We start from the raw sequence: 6,783 nt of genomic DNA, 5'->3' as shown, positions 1-6,783 counted from the left end.
TGTTATTGTTGTGTGCTGTTTTAGTATGCATCCTATTACTGTATAATATGTTATGTTGCTGCTGTACAACTAAAGCACGATACAGAGAGCATGTTTACCAATGATTTACATATACAAATCGAGGTGAATAGTAGAAAATATTTTTGTATTACATTTAAGCCTTTGTCAAACACTTATGTGTGCATTCTCATAGGAATTGAGCGATGACCTTGGCACTGCTACCAACACGCTCTGAGCCATAGAAAAGGTTATACCATTGATTTTTTAGGTCGTGAACGTAGGTGTCTTTAAAACAGTTGTAATATACAGAATATGTAAATGTGACTGATTTTAGTGAGTCTCCCCGTGGATAGCTGCTTGTAGCTTTTTTGATGAATAAAAATGAGGAAAAGGCATGTTAGGGTAAAAACAATCATAGTCAATCATTGTTGCTGTTCTGCCAGTTGTTCAGACTGATGGAAAAAGGTCTATGGAGATCTGAATCATCCGTTCACACAAGAGCAGGCATATGATGATCTCAACAAACTGAATAACATCTGAATATGCAGATTAAGAGGAAGATGCTCTGAAGGCATTGTGTTGCGCTCACACACAGCCGTCTGGCTGAGAGAAGATAAGATGGCCATAATTCTGATGAGACAGCTCTTGTTTTGGCAACCACAATTTGTTTTGAGTCTGGTCACATGAAAAACACAGTCTCACTTCAGAAGTTTAAAGCCAGAACAGCTGCTGCCGAGTGCCAAATGCCCCCCAAAACCACATTTGCTCATAAACAATCCTGCAGGCCATTTTTCATGCACAAACCACAAATGTGCTTTATAATTCTATGAAAATACCTTTTATATGCAAACAGGGTCACTTTCATAACAATCATTTCCAAATAACCTTGAGCAGTATCATGATGCCCATGACCAGATTAGCAGCACCTCTGACAGATAATGAATATTTATAGCTTCGGAATCGGTTAATTATTGACGGTTTTGAAATGTGAGGTGAGAGTCAATGGACAGATATGAAAATCTACATGCTGCTTTATCTCACAGACTGTCCGGGTGGGTGTTCTGCCCTGCTGATAAGCCTTTCATTATGACACCCTCTCACCCCTGGCGCTTCCATCCTCACACGCTCCCCCTCCCTTCTACCCAACTGTGTCCTCACTTAAAATAGAGCTACAAACAGAATGGACCTGACCAGACTGACAGCTGAGAAAGAGAGAGAGAGAGCACGAGAAAGACAGGGCGAGAGAGTGAGAAAATGAGGGCGAGAAAATGTAGCTATTAGAGCACCAAGCATTACACAAAATACTTAAAGTGATAGTTCACCTGAAAATGTAAATTCTGTTTGTGGGGAACACAAAAAAAGGCTCTTACGATGAACGTGGATGTAAAGTTTAACGATATTCGCTGCAAACATTACTGGCAGCAGTAGTCAGCATTCATTGTCATTTTATAGAAAAATATCCTTTTGTATTATATGAATTGAAGAAATGATTTTAAATGAATGAGGAAGTAGTTTTATTTTTTAAGCATTATTTCTTCAAAGTTAGCGAAAAATAAATGAAAGCTCTTGGCTTTTAGTCCATGCCTATTAAAACTGAAGCAATATGCTAGAGTAAACTTAAACGTTGCTGTTATTTGAATAATAAAATGAACAGAAATATTGTTTTTAAAAATTCTCTTCTTGGAAACATCCCAAAAATATGGATGACTCACCCTGCCCTCACATCCTATTTTTTGTCCACTCAGATGTCTCTTCGCCTAATACCACCTGCCTCTATAGCTACAAAAAGAAGAAAATCATGATTCATGGCTGTGACATAAATTAAAGACTAAATTGATTTAAACTTTTTTGGTTAAAAATAAACAGAAATCAGTTATTGAGCAAGAACATAAAAAAGGTCTCCCTATACTTTAAAGGGGTCATATGGCGTAAGTACGTGTTTTTCTGTGTTTTTGGTGTGTTATAAGTTGCCCATGAGTGTATTAGACATGTAAAATTGCACAAATAAAAGTGTGGGAACAAAAGATGCATTCTATCTAAAGCGAATGCTCAACCAGACTTGCCTGAAGCGCCTCGTGTAACCACACCCCGGAGAATCTAAGTAACTTCGTAACATGATTTGACTAAGACCGCCCAAATCTACAAGTAGTTAAGGTGGGCGTAATTGTAAATCTCATTGTATCGACTGTCAGTACAATTGCTTTGGAACCTGATGTTCAGAATATGGTAAGAGACGTTACATTTCCGTGAAATGCTTGCAGTATTTGACCAATCACTACGCACTGGATAACTGGCCAATCATAGCACACCTCGCTTTTCAGAGCGACGAGCTTTGTAAAAAATCAGCGTGTTTCAGAGAGGCGGGGCAAAGAGGAGATACAAACATGCACGGTATGTGGAAATACAAAGTTTTTAAACTTTAAATGGTGTATACACATTGCGTTACATCTAAAACAAACAATAATATTCGTTTTAGCCATGCAATATGACTCCTTTAAACCAATTTGCAATAGTACATTTATTAAAAGTTGAGCCAGTGGTTTGGTTTCACAAATATGAATAACACGTTGCGTATGTAAAGTAACCTGCACTTTATATTTCAAACAGAGATGGCGACAGAGAAGCAAAACTTACAGACTACACCTATGAAAAAAGGGCAAAGCTGCATCCCAATTTGCCTACTTATACTATGCCCTAAAAGTATGTACTGTTTTTGTTATGTAAAAGTGTACACTTTTTAGTGTGCCGCAAAACAGAATGCGAAACGGAAGTACCCTGGATATATTCCATTTGGAAAGCACCGTCTGTTTCCTAGACGACAATGTGATAAAAGTCACACACACATCACAATGTATCTCCTTCTTGCATTTAAGCAATTCTTCAATTATTATTTGTTATGTAATGTTGACTGTATAATTAAATTTGTTAATTTAGTTAAGCATTATTTTTATAATTTATTAATGCAGTGTAGTGTCACTTAACTTATTGCAGTGCGTTGTGGGTATATCAGCCGTTGAGTGTGCATGGGTACACTTTGAATTTTCACCAAAAACAGTTGATCATCCGTGTAGAAATACTCATTTCAACCTATATGATTTGGGACATATACTCATTTTAAATTAGAATACTATTTAGGACGAATAATATGTGAATTGCGACGCAGGGCATGTGTTTTCGAATGCCAACTTCCTGTTTCAAAAGGAAATACATCAAAACAGGAAAAAACTGTGCTCATGTGGCCATTTGAAAGAGTCAACATGACACACATAAAAACAATTACAAAATGTAACCACAATTTTTAAAATTGTCATTCAGTTGATATGAAGTTTAACAAAAACCTTGTTTTTTTCACAATGACAAGTAACCAAGAGCAACAGAAAGGCTCTATTGATGGACCAGGTCATAGTTAAAAGGATTTTCTCTCCCATTTCAATCCTCTGTCGACAACATGAGGCAGAGACATGGGAGAGGAGCCAAAATGCGAAAAAAGGCCATGCACTCACAAGAACCCCATCCTTGCCAAAAATGTGGCACACACGAACAAAGAAATACCTCAGAGAGTTTGCTACTTTTTCTGCATCAACTCACATATCGCAAGCTGACAGAAAAGGCAATTCAATGACACTCATTCATACTTGTCAAGTTGTTATTTGTACACTGCACTCAATCTATCAAATTTCCTAAAAAAAGGCGCTTAAAACAACTGAAAATTCCCTTAACTTTATCAAACAGGGTTTTGATATTTCAGAGCCCAGAGGCAAAATTGGAGCCTCCTTGGAGGAAAGTGGCTGCTGAAGTGAAGTGTGCTGGCGAACTCACATGGCTAACCTCTGTGTGCCCATTCTCTCTCTCCTCATCTAAGCCCTCCTGCCAGCTCTCTAACCAAGCGAGACAGATCCCCAGCAAATGCTAGCAGAGGGAGAAAGGTGAAAAACAAGAGGTAACAAGAGAGGGATTTGGTGAAAGGGCTCAGGCAGCGGTTTAAGATGGTGGCAGAGGAAGTTTGAGAGCTAAGACAATCCTGCATATACATCTGGTATCATCTGGTACTATATTACAGAGCAATTGTTTAAAGGACAAAAGAATGTATTATATCCCTGCTCACTAGGTCATGAGAGGGGGTTTTCAGAATGGACGACGATAATGTGTGTTTGACTGCAACGAGTGCTGTTGTTGAACAAAAGAGAAAACATGTGTAATGTCATGCAGAAGACGCAACAGCACTGTTTCTCCTCGCTCTTTTTTCTCTCTTAGTAGGGCAGCGATGTGCGTCTTAGGAGGACCCGGTGAATAGTAATGAAGTAAGCTTGTGTGTCTATTTGACAGAGCAGCAGAAGAGGGGAAAGAGGTGGGGGCTGTGCAGCGCGCGCGCGTGTGTGTGTGTGTGTGTGTGTGTGTGTCCTGTTGCAGTGAGAGCTGCGAGTATAAGGCATAGAGCAGTACAGGGATGCAGAGGAGAACAGAGGAACAATCCCTCTTTCCATTCTGTTTTTCTGTGTCAGATGAGGAGTTGTGAAGACGTACGGCTGAATTCTTTATCGTCTTTCCCAACTGGTTCTTAGCAAGAAGAGAATTGCTGAGAAGAGGCTTACAGTGGAAGAGTTCTTGTTGAAATCTTGCAGTTTTGTTTTTTCTTTTTCACCAGCTTCCTAGCAAAAGCATGCAGGATTTCTTTGAAGAGATCTGTTTGAGAGATGATGGTGTGACGAAAGAGAGAGAGAAACAAACTGAATGTAGAAAAGAATGTTGGATGAAACACGCCGAAAAGAGGCAGAGCACCTGCACAGAGACCCCTGTGTTCCTCCACTCACCTGAATGGGCACTACAGAGGAAAAGAACATGGAACAAAACCTTGAGAAAAGGTAAAACGTATAGTCATTGTTTGTTTTGTTTCTACTAATCTTATTCCAATTCTTATTATTATACTATTTATATTATTGTACATTTTTTGAGTTATTAATTATTTGTTTATTAGTCATCTACATTTCCAGTGGTTTTGTTAGCTACTTTGAATTATAGTCACTGGCATGAAAAAGTCACAATAAAAGTGCAATTCATAGTTGTCAATAAATTGTCTATAGGGAGATAACAATGACTTGATCTCAACAGTTGGCAGACCGTTTGAGAATCTGCCCTCCCCACATGAAACACCACCTGATCAGACTATAGTTTTGAGCCCCACCCATCAGACATCGATGTTGCGCCCTTGAACTTCACCCCCTAAATGGCTCCTGTGGGAAACCTCAAACTGAACAATGTGATAAATGCTTTTGTGTTCAAATGAGAGAATTTGCCTCTGTGGGGGATTCTGGGGTCCCTTGCAGAAGGGATTGAACCATTGGACTATGAAAATTGCAGCATCCGGTGTCTGTGTGACTCAAATATCAGTAGTAGTATTGAGTAGAGGGGAACACATACAATAGCCCCCCACCCCCTTCACCCTCCATCTGAAAGCCACCGGCTCAGTGCCAAAACTGAAGCACAAGGACTTATTGAAGGCAGTAAGACAGAGGCTTTCTTAAGGATGCAGCACATTCTCACCCTTGCTTTAGATTTTATTCTTGTGTTTAAAAATGTTTGGACTTCTCTCTTGTTAAATTGCCCCAAAATGCGTTCACCCAATATAATTCGCCTAATGAAAATTCTCTTATCATTTATTCACCCTCATGTCATTCCAAACCTGTTTGACCTTCTTTCTTCTGCAGAACACAAAAGAAGATATTTTGAAGAATTATGGTGCCCAACAACATTGGAGCCCTATTGACTTCTTTTGTATACAAAACCACTGAGACATTTCTCAAAATATCTTCTTTTGTCACAGCCACAATCTGTCGCTCTTATTTAATTGTGTTTTATCTTTTTATACTGCTAAACAAGATTGGGGGAAAAGTGTTTGGAAAGATGATTTATCATAAAACAAGAATTTACTTGAAAGATTGTAAAAAAAGAATTATGTAGGACTGGTTTAAATAATTAATCTTGTGTGAAATCCACTCAAAGCTTATAAACCAATATCAAAGTAAATGTAGTCATCAGATAATAAACACAGATAGACTTGATGATAAAATGATATCCCGTATAATATTAATTAAAAATAGCATTATGAAGAGGCCTTACTGATGTGCTTGGAGGTACATAACGCACATCATTTTATATATCATGTTTAAATTATTGCACAGACAACTGGTGGGTTTTCAATAGATTGCCACCTTTCATTTGATCAAGCAGTGTCTGCTTTTGAGGAGTGTGATGATTGTGTCTGATTAGCTTTCATGGCATGTGAGTTCTGCTGTGATTTGGCAGAGAGTCACAGTTAACAGCCAATCAGAGGTAGACTAAGAGCCGCTTAACCGACTGTTTTACTGTGTCGCACTGGCTTGGAATAATGATCATTAGTGCATTATCTATGCTAATGTGAATGATAATGTGGAAAACTAAAACAGATTATTTAACCTTGACTTAAAGGGATATTTCAGAGGCAAAACAAAATGTCCCCATGTTTTACTCACCCACAAGCATCCTGACTGAATATGACTTTCTTCTTGAAGAATAATGCAGTCGGAGTTATAATACCACGTATCATTTTACTTCTAAGCGGTAAAATGGAAGTGAATGGGGGGCAATTTTTTGAAGCTCCAAAAAGTGCATCCATCAATTAAAGAACTGCTCAACATGGCTCAGTGTTCTTAACGTGTTGAGTAAAACATGGGGACATTTAGTTTTGCCTCTGAAATAACCCTTTAACCTTTTCCCGAGGATTAATTAAAATGCAAGTAAACAAGC

This window comes from Triplophysa rosa, linkage group LG21, assembly GCF_024868665.1.
Source record: "Triplophysa rosa linkage group LG21, Trosa_1v2, whole genome shotgun sequence".
In the NCBI taxonomy this organism is placed as follows: Eukaryota; Metazoa; Chordata; class Actinopteri; order Cypriniformes; family Nemacheilidae; genus Triplophysa; species Triplophysa rosa.
The sequence above is the reverse complement of the archived record's forward strand: the minus strand, read 5'-3'. Positions refer to the sequence as shown.